Here is a 19,952-nt window from a genome sequence, read left to right as displayed (position 1 = left end):
TTTTTATATTCTTATGACTGTCAAAGAGTTCTATTTTCTTTCCCCATTTGTTGTCATTTTCAATTAAAAAACTGTATTTTTCTTATGGATTTTTATGCATCTCTGATGAGTTGTTTGGTTAATCTATACCATTCAACGAAAAACGTGTAAGGCATATCATACAATCAATAAAGTAATATGAATATTATCATGCAACACGACTGTGTTTGAATATATGGTTAAGTGTTAGTTTTACTCATTTAGAACTGCTTCAAATATTCATTGTTCACTCATTTTGCAACCAAATTTCAAACAATTTTTACAGTTCATAGGTCACCTTTCAGCTATATTTTGAAAAACCAAAGTTATAATAAAATTACTGGCGTTCAAAAGTTATCAGTATCTGTAAAAAACTGAGAAGCGTTTTTTTTCTGATTGGCTGTTGGTTACAATCGCAACCAAATCTGTTTGCCTTCCTTAGAATGTTTTCATAATTCACTGTCGCTGTGCTCAATCACTAATCGACCTTTCGTCTTGGTTTGCCGGCCCAAACTGACTGCTGACTATTTATTTACTTAATTACGTCTTTTATTTGATTTTTTTTATTCAATCAATTTAAGAAATTGATAATTTTTTTAATGGATTGTTGACAAGCAAAGCCTGGAAAAATCATGGACTACATCGAAAAATGCGAGCATGAAAAGTAATATGGTTAAGATTAATTTAGAAAAGTAAAAATAAAAAAACTAGTTGTTTAAACTAGAAAAGAAAAAGACAAGATATTCTATAAAAATCTAATAAATTTATAACTTAAAATATTGCAGCATTAAGAATTGATTATATATGATATGATTATATAAATTGAATTAAAAAAATTATCTTCACCATTTTACTTTTTATGCTCGCATTTTTCTATGTAATATAAATATATTTATGCTATTAGAAATGTTTATTAACGATATATATATATATTCATATATATATACATATATATATAGACTTATATATATCTATCTATCTATATATATATATATACATATATATATATATATATATATATATATATATATATATATATATATATATATATAAGTATTGGGACAATTAATCGGAATCGAAATCGGGAATCGGAAAAATTGCAACTTTGGAGTGTATTGGAATCGGTATCGGAATCTGAACATTCTGTGGCTATTTCCGATGCTAAAAAGCGATTCTTTTAATTTTATTTTTTCATTTGATTTTGTTTAAACCAAAACCTTCCACTGCTGGTAGCAATAACAAATATTTACTGATTTTAAACAACCAGTAAAACTAAAATCTATAAATCATCTTTCACGAGTGTGTTTTACGTTTGAGAAAAACACGTTTTTACGATAGTTGGGGATAAGCAACAACTTTATTGTTACATAATTAGTTATTTATAAAGAATCGGGGTAGGAATCAGTAATTGTATCGGAATCGAGAATTTAGTACGGAATTTTGTGCAGGGAGACCGAAGACGTATGCGTGTGTATATGGGTAATATTTTGCGTTATTAATGATTTATCCCCTTCCCACGGCGGGAAGTTATGGCACAAGAGTCGGAAAGTTGGACTGAAGAGGGACACTCTGTTCTGCAAAAAAAAAAAAAAAAAAAAAGTTTCGAAGCTGGTTTTGATCTCTATCAAGGCTGGATATGGCTCGCCGAACAGCTCCTGGCCAAATGTGGCAACACCTTTTATAACACGATGTATTGGTTTGTATACTATTCAACCGAAGTAAAAGAAATTTATCCTTTTTTTTGTTGCTCATTCCGAGGTGCCTTAAACCTATTTGATCCAACTCATTTCTTCACTTGATTTAAAAATCTTATTTGTTTCTACAGAAATTATTCTAACATGAAATACTTTAAAGCAATTGCAAATAAGCCACGTTTCTAGTACTTTAAAAAGTTCTGGGCACCAGAAATATCTTCGTTATTTTAGTGTAGATGAAGAAGACTTTTAACTTTGAGAGATGAAATTTATACCATAAAGTCAAATCCTCTCATCAACATTGCCTCTTTAGATGTGAGCCACTTAAACGACTTAAGTAAATAAGAAACTTCCTCGGCCATGTCGAACCCCTGACAACATACCCAGAAGAGGTCAGACTACAGTGTGGCAAGACAGCTTTCTAACTGACATGGGAATCTCGCTTTCTGAGATCCCCCACTTCGATTCAAAAGCACCCTGGTTCCAGTGGAAAACATACAATCGTTTGAGATATGGAATGGCACGATCAAAGGTTGCTATGACTAGATGGTGCTATGGAAATGACTCGACCATTTGCGAATGTCGAGAGGAGGAGGAGGACCATGTGATGTAACACTGATTTGTCTGCCTTCTACTGCTCAACCGGTGCAGCTTGAAAGATGTTGCTTGCTACAGCAATAATACAAAAGCCTTCGTAAAAAAGCGGGAAACTATCGTATGACCACATGCTTCAAAGAATAGAGTAGTATAAAGATAAATGTTGACACGAGTGATGATTCAGCATTAAAAAGAGAACGTGGATATTTTCACTCTCTCAGTACAATTTGTGGATGATAAAAGTTTTTCATCTATTATATAAAGAGCAGTTGTCTCTGCGTAGGTATCTTCAGCTAAAACTCAATACTACAAAACAAGTGTGATTGAAGTTTTACTAGAAATGTGTGTATGTCCTGAGAGTATTTGGCTGGATGTACAGAGATACGTTTTTGTAGAAATATGTCACACTTTTGCCCTAGACAACGCCGAGTGACCCTGCTAGTTAATAATCTTTAAAACATCTTCCAGTACTATTGTACGCCTTGTTCAATCACCAACAGAAAATAAATAAAGTTTATTTCTGTCCATTGAAAGCGATGAATATATAAACTTTCACACCTTTAGCACTTGTACTAATGGGTCACCGCTTATCAAGCACAGATACTGGTATAGCAGCAGCAGTAGCAACTGTACCACAGGAATTTTTTACATTGCATTTGGAGACGACCATGTTATAGCAAGCTGGGAAGCAGCTCCGCAGTATTGTGTTTAACATGGGCAGTTCTAGGAAAGACACTTTGTTCATGGAATTTTTATTTATTTTTAGGTGTGTCCGTTTGGATTCTTTATCCGGCAATGGGATGTGATGCGTCTAGTGTGTTAGGTATAAGTTAGTGTTAAGTTCATGCTTGCATGCCTTCTTGCTTCCAGCTAACACCGCTGGCTAACCTCGTAGTGGAAAGGGAGCAGCTATGCATGTCTTCCCTGCCAGTACATAGCCTCTCCATCATCAAGACTCCTATAGTTCCTCCACGTTGTCCACACACGGTAACTGGGTGCCTTGCGGCCCCAGGATAAACTTGTAGGAAATCTCAGAGTAGTAGGGGACCCCAGAGGTAGTGCGTTATGGCCCACAGATGTGAGGACATGCCCTGGCACACTTCCAACCCCTATCCCACTGTTTTGTGGGTGCCCTTCGTTGGGCGAAGACTAGGGGAACCAACCCCAAAATCAAACACCACTGCCTTGTGGGCCTTATCAGCAAAAAGCTAAGAGATGGGAACTCTGACTTCAAATCGTACTGCTGCCTTGCAGTTTTCCTTAAAAAGTTATGGAACCTCATCCAGAAAGAAAAGGCGTAATAGCGGACACGATAGGGCGACTGTTTACCTGAGATTACTTTCGACCAGAAGCTGCGTCCTCCTCTGCTGACAGTCGTCGTGCGGGTTCGCTCCACTGGACATGAGCATTGGAGGTTCAGAGGGTGTCTATCTGATGCGTAACGGATACTTCACCTAAATTGCGCAAGCAAGTTTGGAGCCAAGGTGGAAAGTCCTGTGGTGATGGAGTCAGACTACGGCAACACCGATGGATAAAGAACTGAGGCTCCAACTAGTCATCGTCAAGACTGACGAACTGCATGATGATGATGATGATGATTTATTTTTAGGCACAATAACTAAAATGTGAAACTTTAGCATCATAAAATAAATTGAAAATAATTAATATTTAAGCATAAGAGTCTGAGACATATTGCGCGAATCCTTCGCATCATCTTCGACAACAAATTTAGACCGTCTAATTACTGCTAATCTCTGCTCCCGCAAACAAGACTGTCTGATGCTATTAGTCCTCACATTTCATCATTTCATGAGCGATGTTTCTGACAAAGGGAAAGAATTGCTGTTTTTTTTTTTTATCAAAGTCTATCAATCTTACATTTAACGTTAGCTACTTTATGAGCTTGAGACATTATAACTCTTTACATCAAGTGGCTTGATATCTTGTCTGGAACGATTTTGATAAAAAAAATCTATATTTGGCTAGTTCTATGAATCTGTTTTATGTTGTCAATAAAATTTAATTTTTGTTTTATGGATCGACTTTGCCATTTTCTATTCATTGCCTTTCAACAGGATCTTACAAAAAGTTAACTTTCAACAAAGATAAGAACCACTGATCATACTTAATGATAATTATACTTCAAAACGTAACGAGGAACATTTTAACAACAGCCATAAAAAGAACAAATTATCATAAGACTCAAGCAGACGACATTCGAGTTTTGAAAACGGAAACGAGGCTGATGTACATCCGGGTAATGATATAAAAGAATGAATCAGATAGATCCGTAAACTTGTAACCGGATGAACATAAGAGCATAAAAAAAGAAGAAATATCAAGTTCTTCTACCAGAAGGACATTCGGTTGAGATCATCTTTAATACGTAAGGATAGAAAAATAAACAACGAAATAAATGACGCCAGAAAACATCACCATCATCATCAACAACAACAACAACAACAACAACAACAACAACAATAACAACATAGAGACATTGGTAAAAAGTATTTGCATGAATGTGTGCGTAGGTCAAAAAAAGTCATGAGCTGCTGATTCATAAAAATCTATTTTTATGTGCGTGAGATAATGCTGACACTAAAACTTGTGCTCAGCTTCGAATATGGCGACACCCATAAATAATTAACCGTTTAATTTAATAAAGCTTTCACACACACACACACACACACACACACACACACACACACACACACACACACACATATATTAGTGGCCGGGCAATACCACAGGGAAGACAACCGATGCAGCAAAACTGAAGCTGGCTTGCAGGACACTATATATACAAATGTAGGCAAATTTGGACATTTTATTGGTTTGAAAATATAGGTTCTTTTTTACCAATTGTCATAAAATTTTTACTATAGATTAGTATTATAAACTTAAAAAAGATTGCAAATTTTCATGTAGTTCCGTCCCATAGAACCAAAGATATTAGCATTTCAATATTCAATTTGGCTACGAGTATAGACATATCCATATTCAGGCAAACATCCTTAAAAAAACAACAACAGAAAACTGTTTAGTAATACCTTTTTTTTCTTCCAATTTTTTGTATTATCTTTTTCGTAGATACATCGAAGGTATCGATGTATGGTCCAAGCATTTTTTCTTCTCGAAGTGTGCGCGGATTTTACTTTTCGTGTACTCGTCTACACATCATACGGAGGCTTGGGGCTTGGGGTTTGGGGCTTGGGGTTTGGGGCTTCTACCGCAAATGTAAATGTTTCTCACATGCTTTTCCCGTTAAGGGAATTTTTCTTTTTTCTTTCTCTTCAAAAATGATCTATTGTCAAAAGTGTTTTTATTCATAAAGTCTGAAGAAATGCTGGTTTTGGAAAATTTTCAAACGATTTAATGTTTGAAATTGTCGATTGGACATGGAAACAACTGCAACGTAAAATGAAATACGCTTTTTGTTGTCATCAACACCTTTTTTGAAGTCTTGATTTTGCTTCCACAGTATATTAATGCTCAATTATGAAATATGATAATTTTGTAGCTTACTCCTTAAATCAACTCTTTTTGGCTTAAAACTCATTGGTATATGAAACTTTACTGAATTACACGAACTCAGTATATTACATACAAATCTCTCTCTCTCTCTCTCTCTCTCTCTCTCTCTATATATATATATATATATATATATATATATATATATATATATAAGTTAATTTAGTATCCAACTAAATGGCTTTATATATATATATATATATATATATATATATATATATATATATATATATATATAGTAAGTTATAAAATATATATGGTAATTAAGCTACACAGAATATTCCTCGTTTCACACACGCTAGGATTCATCAGCCTAAAGAATCCTTGCGTGGATGAAACGCGAAATATTCTGTAGCTTAATTGCCATACATATTTTATAACTTACTACCTAGCTCTACCTACGTATTGACCACCGTTGAAGTAAATACTCAAAATTTACGCATAAATTTATACTTTCGTATATTAATTCATGTGATTAAATGAAGTAACCATATATATATATATATATATATATATATATATATATATATATATATATATATATAGTAATTTATAAAATATATATGGCGATTAAGCTACACTGAATATTCGGCGTTTCATCCACTCTAGAATGCGTCAGGCTTATGCGCGAATTCTGTGGTTGTTTCTCGTTTTTATATGGTCCTCTACTAACTAGCTCTACCTACGCATTGAGCACTTTTGAAGTAAATACTTAAAGTTTACGCATAAATCTATACTTTCGTATATTAATTTTATGTGAGTAAATAAAGTAGTTATATATATATATATTTTTTCACACAGTGATCACCACTTATCAAGGCACTGAAGCCACTCAGGGATAAGGGTTATTGCAAGTACATTACGTTAGTGTGGAGATTTTATGAAGTGTTTAATTAAGGGGGCGGTTCATTAGGAATTTGTTAACGTTGGACTTGAAGACATCCAAGTTGTAGTCCGGTGGGAAGCAGGCAGACGGAACAGAGTTCCACAGGCGTGCAATTCTAAGAAAGAAGCTTTGTTCATGGAAGCCACGTTTTGATTTAGGCACAGATATAGAGTGGGGGAAATTTTTCACAGTGGATTCAGCTAGACGGGTGTTTTTCGTGAAAGATTGGCAAGGGGGACCAGAGATTGGAGCTCAGACGAGCACCGCCATGGAAATAACGATAAAACAAGGATAGACTCGCAACGTCTCTTCTGTGGGAGAGAGGTTGTAGGGTAGAAAAAAGGGCATCCCCCACTAAGCCACGAAGTCTATTTTGTACTCTGTCAAGGCAGGATAGGCTGTTTTTAGCAGCTCCTGCCCAGATATGGCAACAGCATTCCATCCTTGGACGTATATATATCATTATTTTTTATTATAATAATTAAATACCTACAGACACTAGTGTTTCATCCTTTCGGGAATCTTCAGTGCAGGGTGTTACGATTAATACCAGTCGAACGATTTGAACCCCGCAACACGAGACATCTCTGGCTCGATTAGCGAAGACCTAATCCATTCGGCTACCATTAACCGCGTGAAATAACGTTGAATTTAAACATCTTAATTTTAAATGTTCATTTTTATGTCAGTCAGACAGTGATCTAATCGTTATACGATGATCTATGCATAGGAGCTCAATTGACCGACTTTAATTCAACTGAAAGTGCTCAACGATAAGAAACGAATTTCTTTAAGGGGCTGTCATAATTAGTTTTTACTATAATAATTAAATACCTACAGACACTAGTGTTTCATTCCTTTCCTATATATATATATATATATATGTATATATATATATATATGTATATGTATATATATATATATATATATATATATATATATATGAAGTAATTAAACACTTTTCCATAGAGATGGCTGCCAAAATATGTGGAGATTACTAAAAGATGTCACAACTTCATTTTGATTGGAGTTATTGTATAATTGAACAGAACAGTGAACTCAGATGTGTAAATCAAAACTAAATGGCAGCTTGACTAAACCAAAACCTCTATATCTTCAACTTTCGAAATGGATTCAATAAACATCCGCCTTACTTACGACAAAAATGCTAGTTTTATTTTGGTGTCTTAAATCCGCTCCCCATTTTTTTGCTGATGAGGAAATGATGTCCCAAGATAAAACCTTTGTCAATGATTGTCAATAATTATTGTACATTTTAAATTAAAATTAACATCGTTTTCCGAAACGTACACTTAAGTTGATTTTGTTTGTTTTCCCTTTTGAAACTGATTGATAATTCACAATTATTATTTTTTTTTACTCATTATTAATATTATTAATAGCTCAAGGATGAATATACCTGTATTATATTATATATCTACAGTACTATGGTGGGCAATGTTCTTTTAAAAGTATTAATACATTTAATAATGCATTTAATGCTCTTTATACTCCAAGTATAGTTACCTCTATAATATATATATATATATATATATATATATATATATATATATATATATATATATACATATATATATATATATTTTGTTCGTAAAATTTTAATCACACAAAATTATATTAAGTATTCCTTGGTATTATATTGGAATGATTTTTTTTTAAATCGATATTAATTTGTTCTATTTTCTGATTTGTAATTTTATTTCTTTGTCACGCATCTCTTACTATGTGTTCGTTTATTTCTAACTCTCGCTTCCGTATCTTTCTATTTATCATCCTATGTAATATATGTCTATAAAACAGAAAAATGCAATAGTCCACTATAATTGATAGGCAACATCACAGGAATTATTAATGCTATTTAAACTATGATATGGAAGAAAATATAGAAAGAGAACGAGGGGACCATATAACGAATAGAAAGACTGTTGGATTTTGATATTTTATTTAAAAAAAAATACCTAGCTTTTCAAACGCTCATTTTTATGATTCAAACAATACCTGACCCAACGGGTAAGACATTTTCAAGTATTTACACATTCTAAGTATACTGATATATTTAGCAAATGAAAAGTGAGAAACGCACAAGAGGTGATGTAGTTTCTCATGTCTTTGATATTGAAACTTTTCGGTATTTTTAAACGAATTCTTGGATACGCGTCAAAGACTTGCTCCCAGGATGAGAAACAGCAGTTATAAATATCTCTTCTCATGTAGGCAGTAGGAAATTCTCTAAAATCACTTGAAATGCATTTTTAGTTAAAATTTTTTGCTTTATTTTAAGATCTTGACGATTGTTTGAGTTTGCAGAGAAGGTGTTCATTGGCTTCAACTTAAAACACTTCTTATTGCTTCATGCAAATTTCATCTTTCATCGCACTATTTACGAATGTGCAACAGATGTAGCTTCAGATTAAGTTGTGCTGCTAATACAATAACAGTTCGCACAGAGTTAAAAGCCCTCGTCGTACCCAACTCCATATTTCTGAAGAAAACCTCGTTACCAGTCCAGCTTTGTAGAGGCCTATGCCTTTGTTGCCATCATAATTTCATTTGAATACCCACTTGCTAGCACTAGCTTTCTGTCCACTGGACGATTACGTATAACCTTATACCTTATTAGTATGTAAGGAAGAAATTTTGCTTTCCAGTGCTTTCATTAATCTGTCCTTCTCAGAACTGATAAGTGCTTCTTTCATTGTCAAGGGATCATTTAAATTAAAGGCTATGTAGACCCATTTACCATACTGACCTGGAATCTTTCTAATCTTTGGAGACCTGTGGCCTCCTGTGAATCATCATCATCATCATCATCATCATCATCATCATCATCATCATCATCATCACGTAGGTGACGGTGGCTAAGTGGTTAACGACACGAACTGACAACCTGGGTGTGCCAAATTCGAATCCACTTTACGCCACAGAATTACTTTCACTTATAGATGTAGGCAACCTTCATGTGATCCCTCCCGTTAACAACCGATGCCTTTTTAGAAACAATTCTAACTCAAAAGATATCGGCGAAACGAATGCGAACGGTAATCATCTAATTCGTACGAAATGAATGAATGATGCTCAACAATCATCATCATCATCATCATCATCATCATCATCATCATCATCATCATCATCATCATCATCATCATCATCATCATCTATCGAATCTGATGATCGTTGATGATAACATTTTTGCTTAGGAGTATTCTCAACTGCAGCGTAGAGTTTATGCCCCTTTAACCTCAATACCATATCGGAGGAACGTGCTTTTCTTCGTTTTCATCCTCTGATATGCGAACAACAGCATAATGCTTGAAAGTGCATGAACGCTTCCATATAGCAGCCATAAAAGCAACAGCATCTATTCTTAAAAGAGACATCGGATATAAATTTAAATCATAACAGAATCAAGTGTTATCTCCAGGAGGGAGCCTCTTGGTCTCTTAAAACTTACTGAAGTAAAATACAAAAAAAAAAAAAGAAGTCATATGACGTCATTGCTTGTAATTTGTTCGGCTCCAGTTTCAAACATATGAAGCCATGCATAAAGATTCCACCAAAAATCTTTTAGGCAGTTTCAACATTGATATCACAATTTTCACCAACGTCCGATCCATTCTTTCAACTTCTTTATTTTGCTTTGCTCTTTTACAAACAACATAATCTTCAAAATATCTTGAAGTGCACTCCCAACCATTATCAGTGTGTAGAGTCTCGGTGCCTCCACCATGGTTTTCCAATCCATCAACTTCTTGAAAACACCTTACTTGTGCTTGAGCGCACAAAAATCTCAATTCATCGTCAACAAATGTGTTAAAATAACAAATGTGTTAAAATAACAAACGTATTAAAATAACTGCGGCGTTGACTGATTGTGGAAATATTTATATATCATATCACATTATCACATTTAAATCTAATATTATTTTGCTCGTTAAATTAGCTTGTTGTATGATATCGTACCAGCGAGTGTAAAATCCTACTTGTGACGCATCGTCAGGGGTACATAGTAGTTGAGTGACAACACCACTTGTTGAAAAGAGCAAATTCGGCCTTCACCGAAGTTTGCTTGACCCGTGGTAGTCAAATAGACATTTTTGTATGGAATGATTGTGGAAATGATTGTAGCGAAACAGAACTGTATGTGGATGACTATAATGCTTCTTATCTTGGGTTGAGCATATTGGGAAGTGATAAACAAACTGCCATTAGCGTATTAAGCGATGCTCTTTGTGTAAACAAATGAAGCTTAGGCGTTTGGACAATGTTTGAACGTAGAAGCAGCCGAATAGGTAATAGTTAGAAACGCCGACTGACGTCTAGGCGGTCGTTTCAAACCTGGCTTGAGATACTTGTTTAGCCATACTGATGAGCTGTGATACAGCAAAACAGTACTGTATGTGGATGGCTATATATATATATATATATATATATATATATATATATATATATATATATATATATATATATATAATCCACTGTTAATTAATAAGCACTGTTGATATTGGAATACAAATACAAAATTTAACGGTTTAAAGACAAAAAATAAGCGCCTACATTTTTTTAAATGAAAGGATATTTATTTATTAAAAGCCAAATTCCCGAGTAGTAAAAGAATCTTCGACATGTAACGTTACGTGCCGTTAAATTTTACTTTAGTAATTCATAAAAATAAAACTGAAAAGAAATAAATAAAAATCCGGGTCGGCATTTTTCTTTCTTTTCTTATAGTTATAGCATTTCTTATAGTTTCTCTCCCGTTTCGATGCTACTTTAAAATTATCTCGCTTCTGCTCCAATACACACCGACCATACACAAATTTTTCTCATCCGTAGATCTTTTTCGACCACAGTCTTTTTTCTGACCAAACGCTGGCTACAGCCAGCCCATTCTCACCTTCAATTTACACACCCACCTACTTCGACGTCTACTTTGTTTCTCCTCGACAACGTGTTCTTTTTTTCCAGACGCAAGCCCAAGTACACTTGCCATACGTTACTCCTGCTGTTAATACAATCGCTTGACATTCATCCTTCGGCTGCCGCTGCTGCCGCTGCTGATATTTTCATACGCGCTCATATGCGCTCTGTTACATACCTTCCTTTCCAAAAAATTCTTTACAAAAATTTAATTAAACCTGTTTGGGGTAATAAAGAAAAGAAAAACAACCCCGAAAAGTTCTACACAATAAAATATAAAAAATTAAATCTAAATAAAAATGTCTTAGTGTATAGTCTGTCTGACATTTCCATTTTATATATGTTTTTCATCAGAAATTCTTTTCCTTATTTATTCTTTATTTTTTCATTTGTAAAGAATAAAGGAATCCAATGAGTTTTATAAATAACGTTTTAATATGTTGAATGGGAAAAATTAATTAACTGTTTAAATAACGAGGATGTATATTTTTTCTTGGATTTTCAGTGAAGCATTTATTTTGAAGCAGTGTTGAAGGGGTTCAGCTTGGTTGTGCAAGAATATAGTTTCTAATGTTAAAAATAATTTGCAACGCCAATCAAATCATTGCAAGACCAAAATCAGAATTTTCATAGTCAGTTCGATTAATACTGAAACTGAACTTTATTCAATATAAAATATAAATATTATCTATATAAAATTAAGTAATTTTAAAGCCATACACAATTTAATACTGATAAAACTGAATTATGAATTTAGGAAACAAAGAATTAAAAACATTAAACACCAACGATGACTAATTAAAAGCTACTAGTGCAGAAATATTTTTAAAAATTTAATTTAAAGAAAAGTCACATGGTTGAATGTTATTTTTTGGAACTTTAGAGATTACTCAGACTAATGTTCTCATCCTGTGTGTTTATTTCACAACGTTTTATCATCGAATCTTGACTTCTCCTTTATTACATCCTCAGGCCAAAAATGATGTTCACATACCTAAAAACATAATTAAAGAAAACATTCATACCATAATGTAAACTATTGCTAAAATATAAGAAAAGATAGTAAACAAACATTTATAATAATAATCACAGTGTAGTATCTGTTCTGATGCTACACTTCATTTGTTCTGTCCTCGGTCAGTGGCAGAGAAATTCTTCATGACTGAGACAATTTTTATTTAATTTTTGTTCCTATCCAGAGTGCCCCTTTTTGGGGAGCTAAATTTTCCCACATCAAAAACCGACCTTGTGTCTAACTGTGCCCTCGTGGGGAGGCAAGTAAATAAATTAAAAAAATATTTTTGACAAATATTCTCATGTAAAAATTATTTGTTTATAATTCTAAGAAGAAACAATCAATTTTAATATATAACGCTCAGTCACAGCTAATTTCATTAATAGCGCGTGGTGAATAATTTTCAAACCGACTTTAGAAAAAATATAGAACTTTAAAATATTTGGAAATACTCAATGAAAGGTTTTATTTATTACTAAAAAGTCATTTTGACAATTATTCTCATATAAAATTATTTGTTTATACTTTTAAAACCTAAAACAAAATTAAATTGAATTTTCAACCTTCCTGATAGACTTTTTAGCCTTATAAGAAAATAAACAGTTAAAAATATCAACATAATATTTGTTGTATTAGCAATAAATAGTATTGTTTCTTTAATTTATATTAACAATGTTATCAAACGTTATTAAAGCACTTGAATACAGTTCTAATTAAAGACGCATTTAATTATTAACAAATAACATTGCTTACTGGTTGGAATATAAAAATTTTCCCTTCTAATGGCACGTATCCAAATTGAGAAAATTTAGAAAACGAAAATATATGTACTTTGTGGCCTTTTGGATAATTTCCCCGGCAATTTGTAACAACGCAAGAATACACCATATTAGACAGCAAACTGAAAACTAGACGAAACTGCTGCTGATAACCTAGATCATATTCCTACAAGTGTATATGATAATGATGTCACGCTGTCATGTGAATCGGCCTTCTTTACTCTCGGTAGCCACGGTATTGCAAACTTTTGTTTTATTTTTTCCTTATTCCAGTTTTGACTTTAATCCTCGTTTTCTTTTTATTTATCGTTTTTTGTTTTTCCTGAATCTTTTTTGTCAAATATACTATTATTAACCAATACTTTTTCCTATATTTAAAACGAGAGAAAATAAAAGTCTCCTATGAAATTGAACATTTCCCAAATTATACCTGCATATTATCTGAACTCAAAACATACGTTTTTTTTTCTCTCTCTAAAGTATGCATTACTTCTAGCTAGTCTAAACTTAATACGTAACCCTAAAGCTATTACTTCTTAACCAGTTTTTTTAAACGAGTTTAAATAACCAGATTTTCCTATTTGATAAAAGTTCCATTATAGCATATTTATAATGGGGTGGAGCTGGAATGGCCGAACATTCTGGCATGAGGTAGATAAAGGCAAAAAGTATCCATGCATTAATATGGGAGGGGAGACTATCATCAAGTACTGTCCTAAACTGGGAATGGAGCAACAGACTTATAAGTAGATATTAATAAGTCCTTCTCACCTTTTTTTTTTTTAAATGGAGAGTAGATAATGTATGTGGATGTGTTATCGGCAGCTCCAGTAACTCTCGCTTCTCCTTCTTTGTTCTTCAGTCCTCATTTCCAATGAGTGATTTTTCTGACAAAGGGTGAAGAAAAAGATGCTTTCCAGGTCAGCAGTACTTTGTGAACAGTAGCCTGAGATGTCGGAAAATTTCTGTTTCTATGTCTATCCTTGTGGTCATGTCACTAGTAAGGGTGCTGGAGGTAAACGTTTCATCTGGGCTGACGTTATCCGCCTGATAGTCAGGGACCCAAACCTTGGATTAACCACTAAGGAAGCTGTCCTATCAGCAGGTGCAAAGTATCGGGGCTGTTGTATTGCCATTCGGTGAATGGATTCTGGACCATACAGTAGTTTCTGGTAGGAACTCTCGATGCTAGTGGGTAATTGTTACGGCTTTACCTTATGTGCTACAAAAAAAATTCTTGTTTTTTTCTCTCTTACTTTCCCTCTCTGTCCTGCTCCAAGCAAGTCTATCGACCGGTCCCACAAATCCCAAAACATCATATGACAAATCTCCAAAAACAAAACACGAATAAACCTAGAACCCTATCTTCCAACGTAGACCCCTACTACCAGGTCTCCTTCTCCAACATCAGGGGTCTACGTTCTAACCTTCCAGAGGTTGAAACACAATTACAGGAGATGAAACCGGACATATTCTTTCTAAGTGAAATTGGCATAGGGCCAACCACTTCTCTAGACGAATTCATAATTAAAGTATACTCTAACTTAACATCTAAATCTGACCCCCAAGATCGTCATTGACATGGAATATGTGCCTACATTAAAGATGTCTTTCCATGTGGTAGGGATATCTCCAGAAAAGGCCCTAATTTACCTTATATGTGCTTCCGGGTTGCACTAGCTTACACCACTGCATTTATATTTGCCCTCTATCGCCCCCACAACAGTGGGGTTACTATCTTTAAGCGCATATCTGCGAAAATTGACCACATCCTGTCTGATCATCCTTCGGCTAACATTCACATTTGCGGTGACTTCAGTGTCCATAATGTGGAATGGCTGACCCACTCAAATAAAACCGATGATGAGGGGAGGTTCTGTTATGATTTTGCCACTGCTTATGATCTCACTCAGATTGTTCACGAACTCACCAGTGTGCCCGAAACTACAGGTCAGTATGCAAGCCTTCTAGACCGTTTCATCACAACTTTCCCTGAGCTATGTTCATGTTCCATTCTATCTCACCTGGGATCCTCCGACCACTCCTTTGTATCAGTTAAGATAAAAATGAAATGTAATAAGTCTTCAGACGCACCTCTCCACTGTACTGTATATCGATACTCTATGGCTGACTGGGATAGCTTCCGTACATTCATATCCAATCTACCTCTGCATTCCATGTTTAAAAAGGATGTGTCCTCTGTAGTATCAGACCTGACCGAATGGTTAATTGTAAGCATAGACCGATTCATACCATACAAAAAAAATTCCAACAATAATTTAACAGCCAGCCATGGTTCTCCCCAGAACGTGCTGCTGCCATCGCGCAGAGAAATCACTTTTTCCATAGTTACCAACGTAATAGATGTACGGAGACTAAAGCTGCTTTCAAGACTGCCAGCAACCACTTTAAAAGAGTAATAAAAGATGCAAGAGAGCTATATGTTCAGTCCATCAAATCCAAAGTGGCTGAGCAGCGGCTTGGTTCCCACCAGTTTTGGCAAATACCAAATAGGATCCTGAACAAGAATGCGTTCTATCCCAACCATCATCAATGGACCTGAGGTCATCTCGTCAGCATCAGATAAGGCCAAACTATTTGTCAAGAACTTTGCGGCTAATTCTACCCTATGCGACCAAGGCCATCAACTCCCCATATTTCCTGCTATAACAGACAACACGCAATGCAACATACAAATATCTGTATGTGAGATCGCCAAGCTAATCAAGAACCTTGATTCCAGTAAAGCAACTGGCCTGACGCCATTCCAGTTATAGTGCTGAAAAGGCTCCAACCAGAACTCGCCCCATACTTACAAAACTGTTTAAGCGTTGCCTTAAGAAGTGCTTTCCAACACCCTGGAAAACCTCATCAGTATGCCCTGTATTTAAGAATTCAGGTGAAAAGTCATCTCCCTCTCAGTACAGACCAATAAGTCTCCTGTGGGTCATGAGTAAGTTGTTGGAATCCATATTAAATAAAGAAGTAGTCAATCACCTCAGCAGAAACAACCTTCTTAGTGACATGCAATATGGTTTCTGCTCCGCAAAATCTACAGCAGATGTACTAACAGCTATATCTCATAGGATTAGTGAATCTCTTGACAAAGGCTTCCTTTCTAGGGTAATTGCTCTTGACATATCGAAGGCCTTCGCCAAGGTATGGCATAAGGGCCTACTTCACAAGATTTCCAGCTACGGTATGACTGGTAATGTTTTCTTAATCATTAAATTATTTCTCTCCGATAGGTTCATAAGAGTAGTGGTTGATGGGCAGAAATCAGAGGCCCACAGTATTAATGATGGAGTCCCTCAGGGGTCCATCCTGGGCCCAACTCTCTTCCTGACCTACATCAATGATCTCCCAAAACACATACTTAAATCATTCGTTGACATCTATGCTGATGACACGACCATCTATGGCAACACATCAAAGGCCGTAAATGACAAGGTTCTCTCTAATTCTTTCTCTTCTGATCTCGAGCGCGAGGTACAGTGACGGGAAGAGGTGGCTGGTTACTTTTAATGCATCCAAAACCAAGCTTCTATCTTTACATCATCAACGCTCTGATCCCCATCTGGCATCAATTGAAATGGACGCCTCCCGTCTTGGGGAGGCTCCATGTTTTGACAAGCTTTTAGGTTTGGCCTTTAATCTTGATCTGAAATGGAACATGTACATCAGGACTATTGCCAATGACGCTGGGAAAATGGTGGGATCTTTCTACCACTCCAGAAGATATCTCACTACTGATGCAATTCTCTATCAGTATAAAAGCCAAGTACGTCCAAGGATGGAGTACTGCTGACACATCTGGACAGGAGCTGCTAAAAACAGCCTATCCTGCCTTGACAGAGTACAAAATAGACTTCGTAACTTAGTGGGGGATGCCCTTTTCTCTTCCCTGCAACCTCTCTCCTACAGAAGAGACGTTGCGAGCCCGTCTTTGTTTTATCGTTATTTCCACGGCAAGTGCTCGTCTGAGCTCCAATCTCTCGTCCCCCCTCACCAATCTTTCACGAGAAACACCCGTCTGGCTGAAACTACTGTCAATAATTTTCCCCACTCTTTATCTGTGTCTAAATCCAAACGTAGATTCCATTAGCAGAGCTTCTTTCTCAGAAGTGCACGATTGTGGAACTCTCTTCCGTTTGCCTGTTTCCCACCTGACTACAACTTGGATGTCTTCAAGTTCAACATAAATAAATTCCTGGCAAACCGCCCTTTTAAGTAAGACACTCTATCAAATCAATATTAACGATTACTACAATACTATCTCATTGATTACTGTCCACGCAATAACCCTTATCCCTGAGTGGCCTCCAGGTCTTGATAAGTGGTGACCTCCATGTAAAAAAAAAAGTCAGACTTATTTTGTTTTCATAGTAATTACTCTTTTGTAGTATTTACTTTACTACTTATATTTACTTTTTTATGCGTTATAATTGTTTAAACATTTATTCCAATCTTGCAAAACCTCCAGACAAGATTTAAATATTTTAAAACTTTAGTAATCCATAACAATAAAACTGGAGATACTACTTGAAAAGGCCAAACACAAACTTATAAACTATGTTTCAGTCCAAATGGTTTATTAAACTTCCCCTCTAAAACAAAACAAGCTATTTACTACATAAAAATAAATATGAAACAATATTACTTATAATAATGCATAGCCAAACCTTAAAGCTAGGACATTCGTCTTGTACATTAACACTAAAACAACATTGCCAGTAAATTACGTCTCCACAAAACAAGAAAATATGACTGACAGGACAGAAAAAAATCAAGTGTGCACATACAAGGACAGAAGCGAATAGTGCAATATCCCTTTTTAAGTTCTCCAACTCGACCTTTATTTGCGCCCCTCTTTTCCGACTGCAATTTTTCGTGATAACCTTTGTTTTTCTTTCTTTTTTATCTTTCTTGTGAACCTTTTTAGGTAAAAGGTCGGGTTACGGCATCCAAAATAAATATATGTAATTTTTCGTCGCAAATGGACAAACAAATAAAACAAATACATCAGACTCGACTTTTCTTTATTTTTTAACGCATATCGTTTATTACCGTTTTTCTTTCTTCCTGTCTCGACGTCAGCTTAAAAGTCTCTCATTTCTGTTCCATTACACGCCAGCCGTAGACAGCCATTTCTCATACGGCCATCTTTTTCGACCACACTCTTTCTTCCAACGGCACGCTAGCCACAGCAAACCCTCTTTCGCCTTCACCTTTACACGTCCATCTCCTTCGGTACAATTTTGTTTTTTTTTAAATATGATATTTTCAATTTTTTGCAACTGTGTTCATCACAGAGATTTTTCTTTCTTTTTTTCTTTATTTTTCAATATAGGGGAAATTCTGGACAAGAACCTAGACGTTTTCTAATAAAATGAAAATGCGGCGATTGGTTTGCTATTGGAAACAAAAATCTATTTGCCAATTTATTGGTTATAGTATTTGTAAACATGTTAATATCTAGACCGTGTGAATCGAGAAACCATTTTTTGACAAAAGCGTGAACCTGACGCAAATGCAAGAAAAAATATAAAATAATTATCAAATGTACCAAAAGGTTCGTGCGTGGGAAAAATACCTAACATGATTAAAATATACATTAAATAGCACGTTAAAGCACATTTTCGGCAAAAAGTGTACACAGATGTAATACCAAAGTAAGATGAACTCAGTGAAACAACCAGGAATAAAAACAACAAAGAATAAACACCATTTGGGTGTGGCTATGGTCGCGATGTCATCCCAAAGGATCTCGCAGGTGATCACAAATTGTTATATAACAACCGAAATGGATATCAAGGTTGGTTAACGATTTGAAACGGGGAAAGAATCAACCCGTCGAATTTCCGTTTATCTTCCCCCTAACAACCAACCATCCATCGCCATCACCGACAATAAACATATCTTATTATATTTATATTTATATATGTGAGTGTGCCATCATTTTTAAATGCACATCAGAAATACAACAAACAGATACTTGTTAAAAGCCGACAAACTGAAGGATATTGATACGTGAATGGTGGATGCAATCGTTAATTCATGATTCGTGTCGGTTTTTATTCATGTTTTTAAACACAATAACAAAAATCAATGCTGTTGACTACTTCGATGGATATCCTTGGCGGAATCAATCAGGTTTAAACTTGTAAATGAAATGGTGCTGCATGCTTTGATGAACTCATTGTTAGTTTGTTTTGATTTTCACATACGAGGTGCCTTCAAAAAGTTTCCAGATGTTTTTCATACACGGCACTTTTATTGATAGTACACACATGAAACTCTAGTCCCCTTCGAAGTAATCTCCTCCGGCTGCAATGCACTTGTACCGTTTCAACAACTTATGGAAGGTTTCATGGAAGTCCTCTTGTGTAAGCATGTCGATGACACTCGTCATAGCATCTTTCATCTCAATTCTCTCATAACGGCAGTATCTAAGGTTATATTAATAATAATAATTACTAGAGAATAAACGAAAT

The 19,952-nt window shown here is 35.1% G+C and overlaps 1 protein-coding gene across 1 annotated transcript in view; it reads right to left on the bottom strand.

The window, feature by feature from the left end:
* LOC145296682 (calcium and integrin-binding family member 2-like) overlaps positions 1-19,952 on the bottom strand; it is a 115,376-nt gene that overhangs the window by 78,800 nt on the left and 16,624 nt on the right. The window lies entirely within an intron of this gene.

The sequence above is a fragment of the Euprymna scolopes genome, chromosome 17, assembly GCF_053919585.1.
Source record: "Euprymna scolopes isolate OS-2025 chromosome 17, ASM5391958v1, whole genome shotgun sequence".
NCBI lineage: Eukaryota > Metazoa > Mollusca > Cephalopoda > Sepiida > Sepiolidae > Euprymna > Euprymna scolopes.
The sequence above is the reverse complement of the archived record's forward strand: the minus strand, read 5'-3'. Positions and strand labels throughout refer to the sequence as shown.